The sequence below is a fragment of the Hyla sarda genome, unplaced genomic scaffold (assembly GCF_029499605.1).
Source record: "Hyla sarda isolate aHylSar1 unplaced genomic scaffold, aHylSar1.hap1 scaffold_546, whole genome shotgun sequence".
Lineage (NCBI taxonomy): Eukaryota > Metazoa > Chordata > Amphibia > Anura > Hylidae > Hyla > Hyla sarda.
Genome location: NW_026610557.1, coordinates 18506 through 30798, shown reverse-complemented (window position 1 = coordinate 30798; position 12293 = coordinate 18506). Strand labels below are relative to the sequence as shown.

The window sequence follows — 12293 nt, the reverse complement described above, 5'->3', positions numbered from 1 at the left end:
CTTACCGGAAGACACTCATGGATAATCATCCATGCTAAATCCTTGTGCTCATTAAAAAGATATGGCTCGTTTACCTTTTTCCATATTTGTACACACCTATTATAAGAAAAATTAGAGACCATACATATTTCTTCTTGCAAATTTAACTGTACTTCTATCTTGCGAGCATCCCTCAAGGTTAACAAGTCAAAGTCTTTAAGGTTATACATACGTATAATTTTTTCTAAGATGGCATAATGTTTAGGCGGAGTTAAAAGTACAGGAGAAGATAATGATAAAAACACCCATTTTCTTCTTCTAAAAATATGTCCCGCAGAGTACTTTAAAAAACAGGACCATACACTTTTCATAAAAAGTCCCCTAAAACACCAACTAAAAAACCTTAAGTATAAAAATTTTCTAATACAGGGAACCTGTTTTCCTCCATTTTTTTGTGACTTATACATAATATCTCTTTTTAATTTTTCTGCTTTAGAACTCCATAGAAACTCAAAGAGAATCCTCTGAAGTTGCCTAGACATAAGTTCATTAGGAGGATAAATCATATTTAAATAGAGCATAATGGGTATTAGCATAGCCTTAATCACCAAAATTTTACCTTCTAAAGATAATTTCCTAAGGGACCAAAAGTCTACTTTCTTCTTTACCTTTTCTTTTACCATTAGCCAACTTTCCTCACCATTGTTATTTTTATCAAAGATGACTCCAAGGATTTTTATTTTTTCTGACTGTAATTTTAGGTTTGGTATTTGCACGTTTTCCCATTTACCTATATAAAAACAGTCACATTTAGATAAATTAAGTTTAAAAGCAGAAGCTTTACAAAAGAAATCAGTAACATCAACAACTCTTTGTAAAGAGAAGGAACTTTCACAAAAAACATTAATATCATCCATATAGCCACACACTTTAAGGGTGGCATTATTACCTCCAGGAACTGGCACTCCTTTTATTATTTTATCATTCCTTATTAAGTTTAACAGAGGTTCTATTGCACATATAAACAGTATAGGAGACAAAGGGCAGCCTTGCTTTACCCCTGATGATAAATTAATAAAATCTGTAAGGAAACCATTTATTAAAATCCTGCTAAAAGAACCTTTATATAAGAGAGCAATTTGCTTAATAAGTATGTTAGGAAAACCCATGCGTTGTAAAACCATCCATAAAAAACAATGTGATACTCTATCGAACGCTTTATGAAAATCTAGAGATAGAATGGCTATATTTTGATTCCGCTCTTGCTGATACCATATGACGTCCCTAATAGCATTTAAAGGTTCAGCTACACTCCTTCCTGGGACACCACATACCTGATCCACATGGATGACCTTGTGCAAAAATGGCTTCATTCTGTTAACAAAAATTTTTGACATAATCTTATAATCAACATTAAGAAGCTTAATTGGTCTCCAATTTTCTAAGCTGTTCCTATCCCCCTTTTTGGGGATCAGAGACACTATACCACTCCTCCAAGATAAAGGTAGAACATCAGAATTAAAAGCCTCCTTAAAAATATTAAGCAAATCATCTTTAAAAATTTCCCAAAAGGTTTTATAAAACTCTACAGGAAGTCCATCAGAACCTGGTGTTTTACCTGTGGATAAACTTTTAGCAGCAATTTCTAATTCTTGGCATCTTACTTCTGTGCAAAGTGCATCTTGGTCCTCCTTACTTAAACCACAATCTAAAGTGCTTAGGAGAAAATTAGCAGCAGATATATCAATGGGTTTCTCATTAAACAGATCTTGATAAAAGGATTTAGCTTTGGATAACATTCCTACATTAGTAGTTTCATCCTCAATGTTAATCATTAACTTTTTTGTTTCCATTACCTTTTTAAAAAAGAATCTTGTACACTTTTCATCCTTCTCTTTACATTCAACTTTGGAGTTAAAAATTATTTCTTTCCCTTTGTTAGTTATAGCCTTCTGAATATCACTTTTAACACTTAAAATCAGATCGTCTACATATACACCCAGCTCTTTGAGTTGATAATAGGTTTGTAGTTTTGTGTTAAGATCTCTATACCATTTCAATTTCTCTTTTGTTTTTTTAACACCCATCTTAATAAAATACTCTTTAAATTTTACCTTGCAGAATTCCCACCATGCTAAAAGAGAATTAAAATTAGTCCTTGAGTTCTGCAATTTTTTAAAAAGATAGATAAAATTACATTTAATTTCTTCATCTTCAAGCAAAGAGACATTCAGACGCCAGACTCCTTTGGCTCTGCAAACCCCATCAAACTTACATGTAGCAGATAAAATCTTATGATCTGAAAAAAAGGTAGAAGTCAATTGCATATTCCCATAAAATGCAAATCCAGAAGCAAAAATATAATCAATCCTTGACATATAAAGGCTATTCCCCCAGGTATACCCAGGGTCATTAGGGAAAGAGGTTCTCCACAAATCTTTTAAATTAAAATCAACTATAAAATCCTTTAGTTGTTTTTCAGTCTTATCTTTCCTTTGTTCAGATCCTCCAGCCCGCTCCTCTCCTGCCATTATACAATTAAAATCACCAGCGATGATAAGCGGGGATGAACCCGGTAAATAAAACTGAATTTTCTCTAATAAATCAGATCTTTCATCCTTATCTGGAGAGGCATATACATTTAAAAGTCTCATATTCATGTCATTATAAATAATATGAACGAGCAGGGCTCTACCGGGTACAATGTCTGTGAAGGAGGTAACTTTATACTCACTGCTCTTGAACAGTATGCCAACACCAGTCACTTTCCTCTCATTATCCCCTGACCACACAGACGGGCCAAGAGTCCATTCAGATCTCAAAGATGAATAATTGATATCATAATCAATGGCACATTCCTGTAAAAATAAAATGTCTGTAGGCAAAGAAGACAAGAAAGAAAATAAAGCAGCCCTCCTCTCTGGGCTCTTCAAACTCCTCACATTGAAGGAGGAGATATTAACACTTGGTAGCTCCTGGGTCATTCATTATCCTCAGACAAAGAACCCCAATCTGTAGGTGGTGACACAAATTCCTCAATATTAACAGGGTCGGATGCTGTTATAACCTTTTGGCAGACAATCTCCACGTTCCCCTCGTCCGCACTAACTCGACCACTCCTTTTGATGTTAAGGCCCTTTTCCTCTTTCCGGTCTCTGCTTTTCCTCTTTCGCCGTTCTTCTACATCCATCTCCTCTGTATCCCTTCTGGGCGGTCCAGGACCCTCAACTTCCATGAGAGGAGAACCCCTCACTTCTGTCTCAGGTCCCACGACCTTCCCCGGGGACACAATGCTTTTGGAGACATGAGCCACAGCAGGTATCACAGGAATTCCGGTAGCAGAAGACTCAGGCATCACTTTCAGGGTGTGGGTCTTAGGCACAGGCACAGCATCCATGGAGCTCTTCCTCATCGAGGGACCAGCCGACGTAGCCACAATATTGGCCCAGGAGCGTTGAGGACAATCCTTAAAAGCGTGTCCTTTCTGCTTACACACATTACACAGAATCTCATTTTGACAGTCCAAAGTGGTGTGGCCTTTTTGGCCACATCTTTTGCAAATAACCACTTCCTCTTTGCAAGATTCTTGTGTATGACCATATTCATGGCATTTCCTGCAATAATACGGCATCCCAGGGTAGAATAAATAGCCACGTTTACGCCCAATTAAAAAATTTGCAGGTGGGCGACACAGACCTCCAATTCCTCTCACATCTTCTCTGAACTTAACAGCAAACTTATGCTTTCCAGTCCAAAAGTCCATTGCATTCATTATTTTATGAGAGTATTTGACTTCCGCACAATATTGGTTTAAAAATAAGACAATGTCTCTTATATCCACGTATGGATCGTGCATAGTAACCACCAGTGGAACATCGCCATTAGAATATAGAGCAATGAAAACAAGTCCTTTCATATCCTCCTCATTGGCAAGCTCCCGAACTTTCTCAAACATATGGTCACATGCAGATGCGGAAGTCAAGGTAAGAATGAAAAGTCCTTTACCTGGGTCTTTTAGGCAAAACACATCTTCTCTCTGAATGTGCAATAAATCCAGCATAATTCTCTTGACAAAAAATTCCAAAGTCATCTTCTCCTTTTTCTCCTCATCCACTTCAATACGGAAGGTGTTCTTAATCCGAGTTTCAGTATGCGCAGCAAACCTAAGGGTCGCCATGGGGGATCGCCTTCCCGTTCTTTGTAAGTCCTCCTCCTATAGCAGCATGAGGCTTAAGACGGCTAAAAAACCGCCGATGCCTCAAGGCCGAAGGTTCGACGAACTCAGAGCCCCTTGACAAGATACAAGATCTTAGCCAAAAGGCCGAGAAGCGATAACCGTGAAAGGGGCGGGCCCAACAAGGTCCCCTTCATGGGCACTATCACTGCTTGCTGTCAGGGAGGCTGCCAGACAATTTTCCATGCACACTCTGGGCTGGGGGGCAGTCAACCACCAGTACACACAGCAGAACCTAAACCCATACCATTATTGCTAAGCAGCAAGACAGGGGCCCATTGCACTCCCACGGGGCCTTTTTAAATGCAATCCATAACCCGGATTTGCCAGGAACCCTTCTTACTCCTCCTACTTGCATGTGACACTGGGCTTAGGATCTGCATAGGAAACACACACACAAGCACACACCTACCTTTGTTGCCTGCAGATGCCTCCTTGGCTGTCCCCAAACGGTATCAAACCAACACCCACGGGAAGCTGTAAGCATAGAGGACATGCCTGCACCCCATTGGACTTACCTGTGTGGGTTAAATCCGGGTTATTTGACAACCTATGGCGGTGATGGTTCTGCTCAGGCAGAGCAGTGCTGATGCTCCTCATAAAGCTGTCGCTGCTGTGAAGGTTCTAGGTGACATCACAAATCCCTTTGGTTACATACACAACAAAGCTGGGTTGTTGTTGTTTACACTCTGCAAGGCCTGTGGAAGTGAGTGACATCATAGCACTGTAGTTCTGAGGGTTCAAGATGGATGCAACAATCTCCTGTTGCTTCTATGAAGGCCGTAATAGACGACATCACCAAACAGCTCCATAGTCACATACACAGCAAAGGAGAGATGTTGTTTACACCTAGTGATGTCAGTGGTATTGAGTGACATCACAGCACAGTGCTAAGGCTCCTGGGCCTGGACACAGCAGCGGCTGCAATATCTCAACGGAGAATACGTTTATATCTATGTGTGTGTGTGCGCATATATATATATATATATATATATATATATATATATATATATATATTTCTCCGCCGAAATCACTTTTAAACCCATTTCCACCTTTTTTTCCCTTCTCTTCCTCTTACTTTTTTTTCACGTTTTTTTACGTTTTTCTCCTTTTCGCCTCTTTTCTGGGCGTATTATTCTTCTTTTTCTTCTTTTTTTTCGTCTAATGCATACCCCATCAGTGCAGCAATGCTTATTCAATACCGCCAGCAGATGGAGACACTGGGGGATAATTTTCTAAGGATTTATACTGATTTTTCCTGTCTGAATTTGTCGCACAGAAAGTTGCAGGCCAAATATGTGTGACATTTCTGCGACTTTAGCTTCTAGAGCATTTTTACAACATTATACATAGGTGCTGAATACATAAAAAGCGACTGTTCAGCGACAGACAAGTCGCATCGGCTGAAAGTAGGCCAGAATGTCAGTCCATGTTGGAGCAGGTTTAGATACAGTCTAAAGCATAGATCTCAAAGTCTGTGCACAGAATTTAGCAAGGGCCTCGCACCTTCTGATGCATCAGGTAGGTGCACAATAGCATAGCCTAACCCTCTGTACTTTGGTCTATATTGATGCGGGACATAGACAGCCAGCTGATGACCAATCCATTAGTGCAATGGATGGCTGGAAGCATTTGTCTTTGCCTTTGCAATACCACAGAAGCAATGCATGGTCAATGTACAGCAATGACACACCTGTGTGAACAGCCAGGAGACCCCCCCCCCCCATGTTATGTTACATAGTTACATAGTTAGTACGGTCGAAAAAAGACATATGTCCATCACGTTCAACCAGGGAATTAAGGGGTAGGGGTGTGGCGCGATATTGGGGAAGGGATGAGATTTTATATTTCTTCATAAGCATTAATCTTATTTTGTCAATTAGGAACATTCAGCACCCACCCGCTATCAAGGCAGCTGCCTATCATGTCATGCCCTACCTGCACAGGTGTGCTGGCTACTCAAATGATCCAATTAAGGAGGCCATTTAGTCAGCAGCAGCAGAAGTCCTGTGCCTGGACGCTCCAACAGGGGCCAGACACAAGCAGAAGCAGAAGCAGCAGAAGCAGCAGCAGCACCACCTTTTGTTTTTTGGCTGCAGCAGCAGCAAGGCCCACAGGGCTGGCTAGCTGGCTAGCCAGCAAGCAGGTAGCAATGAAAGTAGGAATCTTTCTTTTTAACCCTGTAAGGGGGTGGTGCACTGTACCCGAAGATACTGCCATATCGGGTCAATGCATAGGGCGACGGAAGCAAGCTTCAAAATCGGCCCCCGTTCTCAAAAATCCATTTAATATATGGTCCCCAGATAGGGGACGTATCAGATATTAAACTGATAAGAACAGATACTACACTTGATCTTAGCCAAAAGGCCGAGAAGCGATAACCGTGAAAGGGGCGGGCCCAACAAGGTCCCCTTCATGGGCACTATCACTGCTTGCTGTCAGGGAGGCTGCCAGACAATTTTCCATGCACACTCTGGGCTGGGGGGCAGTCAACCACCAGTACACACAGCAGAACCTAAACCCATACCATTATTGCTAAGCAGCAAGACAGGGGCCCATTGCACTCCCACGGGGCCTTTTTAAATGCAATCCATAACCCGGATTTGCCAGGAACCCTTCTTACTCCTCCTACTTGCATGTGACACTGGGCTTAGGATCTGCATAGGAAACACACACACAAGCACACACCTACCTTTGTTGCCTGCAGATGCCTCCTTGGCTGTCCCCAAACGGTATCAAACCAACACCCACGGGAAGCTGTAAGCATAGAGGACATGCCTGCACCCCATTGGACTTACCTGTGTGGGTTAAATCCGGGTTATTTGACAACCTATGGCGGTGATGGTTCTGCTCAGGCAGAGCAGTGCTGATGCTCCTCATAAAGCTGTCGCTGCTGTGAAGGTTCTAGGTGACATCACAAATCCCTTTGGTTACATACACAACAAAGCTGGGTTGTTGTTGTTTACACTCTGCAAGGCCTGTGGAAGTGAGTGACATCATAGCACTGTAGTTCTGAGGGTTCAAGATGGATGCAACAATCTCCTGTTGCTTCTATGAAGGCCGTAATAGACGACATCACCAAACAGCTCCATAGTCACATACACAGCAAAGGAGAGATGTTGTTTACACCTAGTGATGTCAGTGGTATTGAGTGACATCACAGCACAGTGCTAAGGCTCCTGGGCCTGGACACAGCAGCGGCTGCAATATCTCAACGGAGAATACGTTTATATCTATGTGTGTGTGTGCGCATATATATATATATATATATATATATATATATATATATATATATATATTTCTCCGCCGAAATCACTTTTAAACCCATTTCCACCTTTTTTTCCCTTCTCTTCCTCTTACTTTTTTTTCACGTTTTTTTACGTTTTTCTCCTTTTCGCCTCTTTTCTGGGCGTATTATTCTTCTTTTTCTTCTTTTTTTTCGTCTAATGCATACCCCATCAGTGCAGCAATGCTTATTCAATACCGCCAGCAGATGGAGACACTGGGGGATAATTTTCTAAGGATTTATACTGATTTTTCCTGTCTGAATTTGTCGCACAGAAAGTTGCAGGCCAAATATGTGTGACATTTCTGCGACTTTAGCTTCTAGAGCATTTTTACAACATTATACATAGGTGCTGAATACATAAAAAGCGACTGTTCAGCGACAGACAAGTCGCATCGGCTGAAAGTAGGCCAGAATGTCAGTCCATGTTGGAGCAGGTTTAGATACAGTCTAAAGCATAGATCTCAAAGTCTGTGCACAGAATTTAGCAAGGGCCTCGCACCTTCTGATGCATCAGGTAGGTGCACAATAGCATAGCCTAACCCTCTGTACTTTGGTCTATATTGATGCGGGACATAGACAGCCAGCTGATGACCAATCCATTAGTGCAATGGATGGCTGGAAGCATTTGTCTTTGCCTTTGCAATACCACAGAAGCAATGCATGGTCAATGTACAGCAATGACACACCTGTGTGAACAGCCAGGAGACCCCCCCCCCCATGTTATGTTACATAGTTACATAGTTAGTACGGTCGAAAAAAGACATATGTCCATCACGTTCAACCAGGGAATTAAGGGGTAGGGGTGTGGCGCGATATTGGGGAAGGGATGAGATTTTATATTTCTTCATAAGCATTAATCTTATTTTGTCAATTAGGAACATTCAGCACCCACCCGCTATCAAGGCAGCTGCCTATCATGTCATGCCCTACCTGCACAGGTGTGCTGGCTACTCAAATGATCCAATTAAGGAGGCCATTTAGTCAGCAGCAGCAGAAGTCCTGTGCCTGGACGCTCCAACAGGGGCCAGACACAAGCAGAAGCAGAAGCAGCAGAAGCAGCAGCAGAAGCAGCAGCAGCACCACCTTTTGTTTTTTGGCTGCAGCAGCAGCAAGGCCCACAGGGCTGGCTAGCTGGCTAGCCAGCAAGCAGGTAGCAATGAAAGTAGGAATCTTTCTTTTTAACCCTGTAAGGGGGTGGTGCACTGTACCCGAAGATACTGCCATATCGGGTCAATGCATAGGGCGACGGAAGCAAGCTTCGAAATCGGCCCCCGTTCTCAAAAATCCATTTAATATATGGTCCCCAGATAGGGGACGTATCAGATATTAAACTGATAAGAACAGATACTACACTTGATCTTAGCCAAAAGGCCGAGAAGCGATAACCGTGAAAGGGGCGGGCCCAACAAGGTCCCCTTCATGGGCACTATCACTGCTTGCTGTCAGGGAGGCTGCCAGACAATTTTCCATGCACACTCTGGGCTGGGGGGCAGTCAACCACCAGTACACACAGCAGAACCTAAACCCATACCATTATTGCTAAGCAGCAAGACAGGGGCCCATTGCACTCCCACGGGGCCTTTTTAAATGCAATCCATAACCCGGATTTGCCAGGAACCCTTCTTACTCCTCCTACTTGCATGTGACACTGGGCTTAGGATCTGCATAGGAAACACACACACAAGCACACACCTACCTTTGTTGCCTGCAGATGCCTCCTTGGCTGTCCCCAAACGGTATCAAACCAACACCCACGGGAAGCTGTAAGCATAGAGGACATGCCTGCACCCCATTGGACTTACCTGTGTGGGTTAAATCCGGGTTATTTGACAACCTATGGCGGTGATGGTTCTGCTCAGGCAGAGCAGTGCTGATGCTCCTCATAAAGCTGTCGCTGCTGTGAAGGTTCTAGGTGACATCACAAATCCCTTTGGTTACATACACAACAAAGCTGGGTTGTTGTTGTTTACACTCTGCAAGGCCTGTGGAAGTGAGTGACATCATAGCACTGTAGTTCTGAGGGTTCAAGATGGATGCAACAATCTCCTGTTGCTTCTATGAAGGCCGTAATAGACGACATCACCAAACAGCTCCATAGTCACATACACAGCAAAGGAGAGATGTTGTTTACACCTAGTGATGTCAGTGGTATTGAGTGACATCACAGCACAGTGCTAAGGCTCCTGGGCCTGGACACAGCAGCGGCTGCAATATCTCAACGGAGAATACGTTTATATCTATGTGTGTGTGTGCGCATATATATATATATATATATATATATATATATATATATATATATATATATATATATTTCTCCGCCGAAATCACTTTTAAACCCATTTCCACCTTTTTTTCCCTTCTCTTCCTCTTACTTTTTTTTCACGTTTTTTTACGTTTTTCTCCTTTTCGCCTCTTTTCTGGGCGTATTATTCTTCTTTTTCTTCTTTTTTTTCGTCTAATGCATACCCCATCAGTGCAGCAATGCTTATTCAATACCGCCAGCAGATGGAGACACTGGGGGATAATTTTCTAAGGATTTATACTGATTTTTCCTGTCTGAATTTGTCGCACAGAAAGTTGCAGGCAAAATATGTGTGACATTTCTGCGACTTTAGCTTCTAGAGCATTTTTACAACATTATACATAGGTGCTGAATACATAAAAAGCGACTGTTCAGCGACAGACAAGTCGCATCGGCTGAAAGTAGGCCAGAATGTCAGTCCATGTTGGAGCAGGTTTAGATACAGTCTAAAGCATAGATCTCAAAGTCTGTGCACAGAATTTAGCAAGGGCCTCGCACCTTCTGATGCATCAGGTAGGTGCACAATAGCATAGCCTAACCCTCTGTACTTTGGTCTATATTGATGCGGGACATAGACAGCCAGCTGATGACCAATCCATTAGTGCAATGGATGGCTGGAAGCATTTGTCTTTGCCTTTGCAATACCACAGAAGCAATGCATGGTCAATGTACAGCAATGACACACCTGTGTGAACAGCCAGGAGACCCCCCCCCCCCCATGTTATGTTACATAGTTACATAGTTAGTACGGTCGAAAAAAGACATATGTCCATCACGTTCAACCAGGGAATTAAGGGGTAGGGGTGTGGCGCGATATTGGGGAAGGGATGAGATTTTATATTTCTTCATAAGCATTAATCTTATTTTGTCAATTAGGAACATTCAGCACCCACCCGCTATCAAGGCAGCTGCCTATCATGTCATGCCCTACCTGCACAGGTGTGCTGGCTACTCAAATGATCCAATTAAGGAGGCCATTTAGTCAGCAGCAGCAGAAGTCCTGTGCCTGGACGCTCCAACAGGGGCCAGACACAAGCAGAAGCAGAAGCAGCAGAAGCAGCAGCAGCACCACCTTTTGTTTTTTGGCTGCAGCAGCAGCAAGGCCCACAGGGCTGGCTAGCTGGCTAGCCAGCAAGCAGGTAGCAATGAAAGTAGGAATCTTTCTTTTTAACCCTGTAAGGGGGTGGTGCACTGTACCCGAAGATACTGCCATATCGGGTCAATGCATAGGGCGACGGAAGCAAGCTTCGAAATCGGCCCCCGTTCTCAAAAATCCATTTAATATATGGTCCCCAGATAGGGGACGTATCAGATATTAAACTGATAAGAACAGATACTACACTTGATCTTAGCCAAAAGGCCGAGAAGCGATAACCGTGAAAGGGGCGGGCCCAACAAGGTCCCCTTCATGGGCACTATCACTGCTTGCTGTCAGGGAGGCTGCCAGACAATTTTCCATGCACACTCTGGGCTGGGGGGCAGTCAACCACCAGTACACACAGCAGAACCTAAACCCATACCATTATTGCTAAGCAGCAAGACAGGGGCCCATTGCACTCCCACGGGGCCTTTTTAAATGCAATCCATAACCCGGATTTGCCAGGAACCCTTCTTACTCCTCCTACTTGCATGTGACACTGGGCTTAGGATCTGCATAGGAAACACACACACAAGCACACACCTACCTTTGTTGCCTGCAGATGCCTCCTTGGCTGTCCCCAAACGGTATCAAACCAACACCCACGGGAAGCTGTAAGCATAGAGGACATGCCTGCACCCCATTGGACTTACCTGTGTGGGTTAAATCCGGGTTATTTGACAACCTATGGCGGTGATGGTTCTGCTCAGGCAGAGCAGTGCTGATGCTCCTCATAAAGCTGTCGCTGCTGTGAAGGTTCTAGGTGACATCACAAATCCCTTTGGTTACATACACAACAAAGCTGGGTTGTTGTTGTTTACACTCTGCAAGGCCTGTGGAAGTGAGTGACATCATAGCACTGTAGTTCTGAGGGTTCAAGATGGATGCAACAATCTCCTGTTGCTTCTATGAAGGCCGTAATAGACGACATCACCAAACAGCTCCATAGTCACATACACAGCAAAGGAGAGATGTTGTTTACACCTAGTGATGTCAGTGGTATTGAGTGACATCACAGCACAGTGCTAAGGCTCCTGGGCCTGGACACAGCAGCGGCTGCAATATCTCAACGGAGAATACGTTTATATCTATGTGTGTGTGTGCGCATATATATATATATATATATATATATATATATATATATATATATATTTCTCCGCCGAAATCACTTTTAAACCCATTTCCACCTTTTTTTCCCTTCTCTTCCTCTTACTTTTTTTTCACGTTTTTTTACGTTTTTCTCCTTTTCGCCTCTTTTCTGGGCGTATTATTCTTCTTTTTCTTCTTTTTTTTCGTCTAATGCATACCCCATCAGTGCAGCAATGCTTATTCAATACCGCCAGCAGATGGA

General features: G+C 43.0%; 3 non-coding genes across 3 annotated transcripts; all 3 read right to left on the bottom strand.

Annotated features, from left to right (window-relative positions):
- Positions 1 to 6401: 6401 nt before the first annotated feature.
- LOC130339560 (U2 spliceosomal RNA) lies at positions 6402 to 6592 on the bottom strand. The gene has a single exon (XR_008879909.1). It is a non-coding gene; the product is annotated as a U2 spliceosomal RNA (small nuclear RNA).
- Positions 6593 to 8694: 2102 nt separating this feature from the next.
- On the bottom strand, positions 8695 to 8885 carry LOC130339609 (U2 spliceosomal RNA). Its single transcript, XR_008879942.1, has one exon. It is a non-coding gene; the product is annotated as a U2 spliceosomal RNA (small nuclear RNA).
- Positions 8886 to 10985: 2100 nt separating this feature from the next.
- LOC130339608 (U2 spliceosomal RNA) lies at positions 10986 to 11176 on the bottom strand. The gene has a single exon (XR_008879941.1). It is a non-coding gene; the product is annotated as a U2 spliceosomal RNA (small nuclear RNA).
- Positions 11177 to 12293: the final 1117 nt, after the last annotated feature.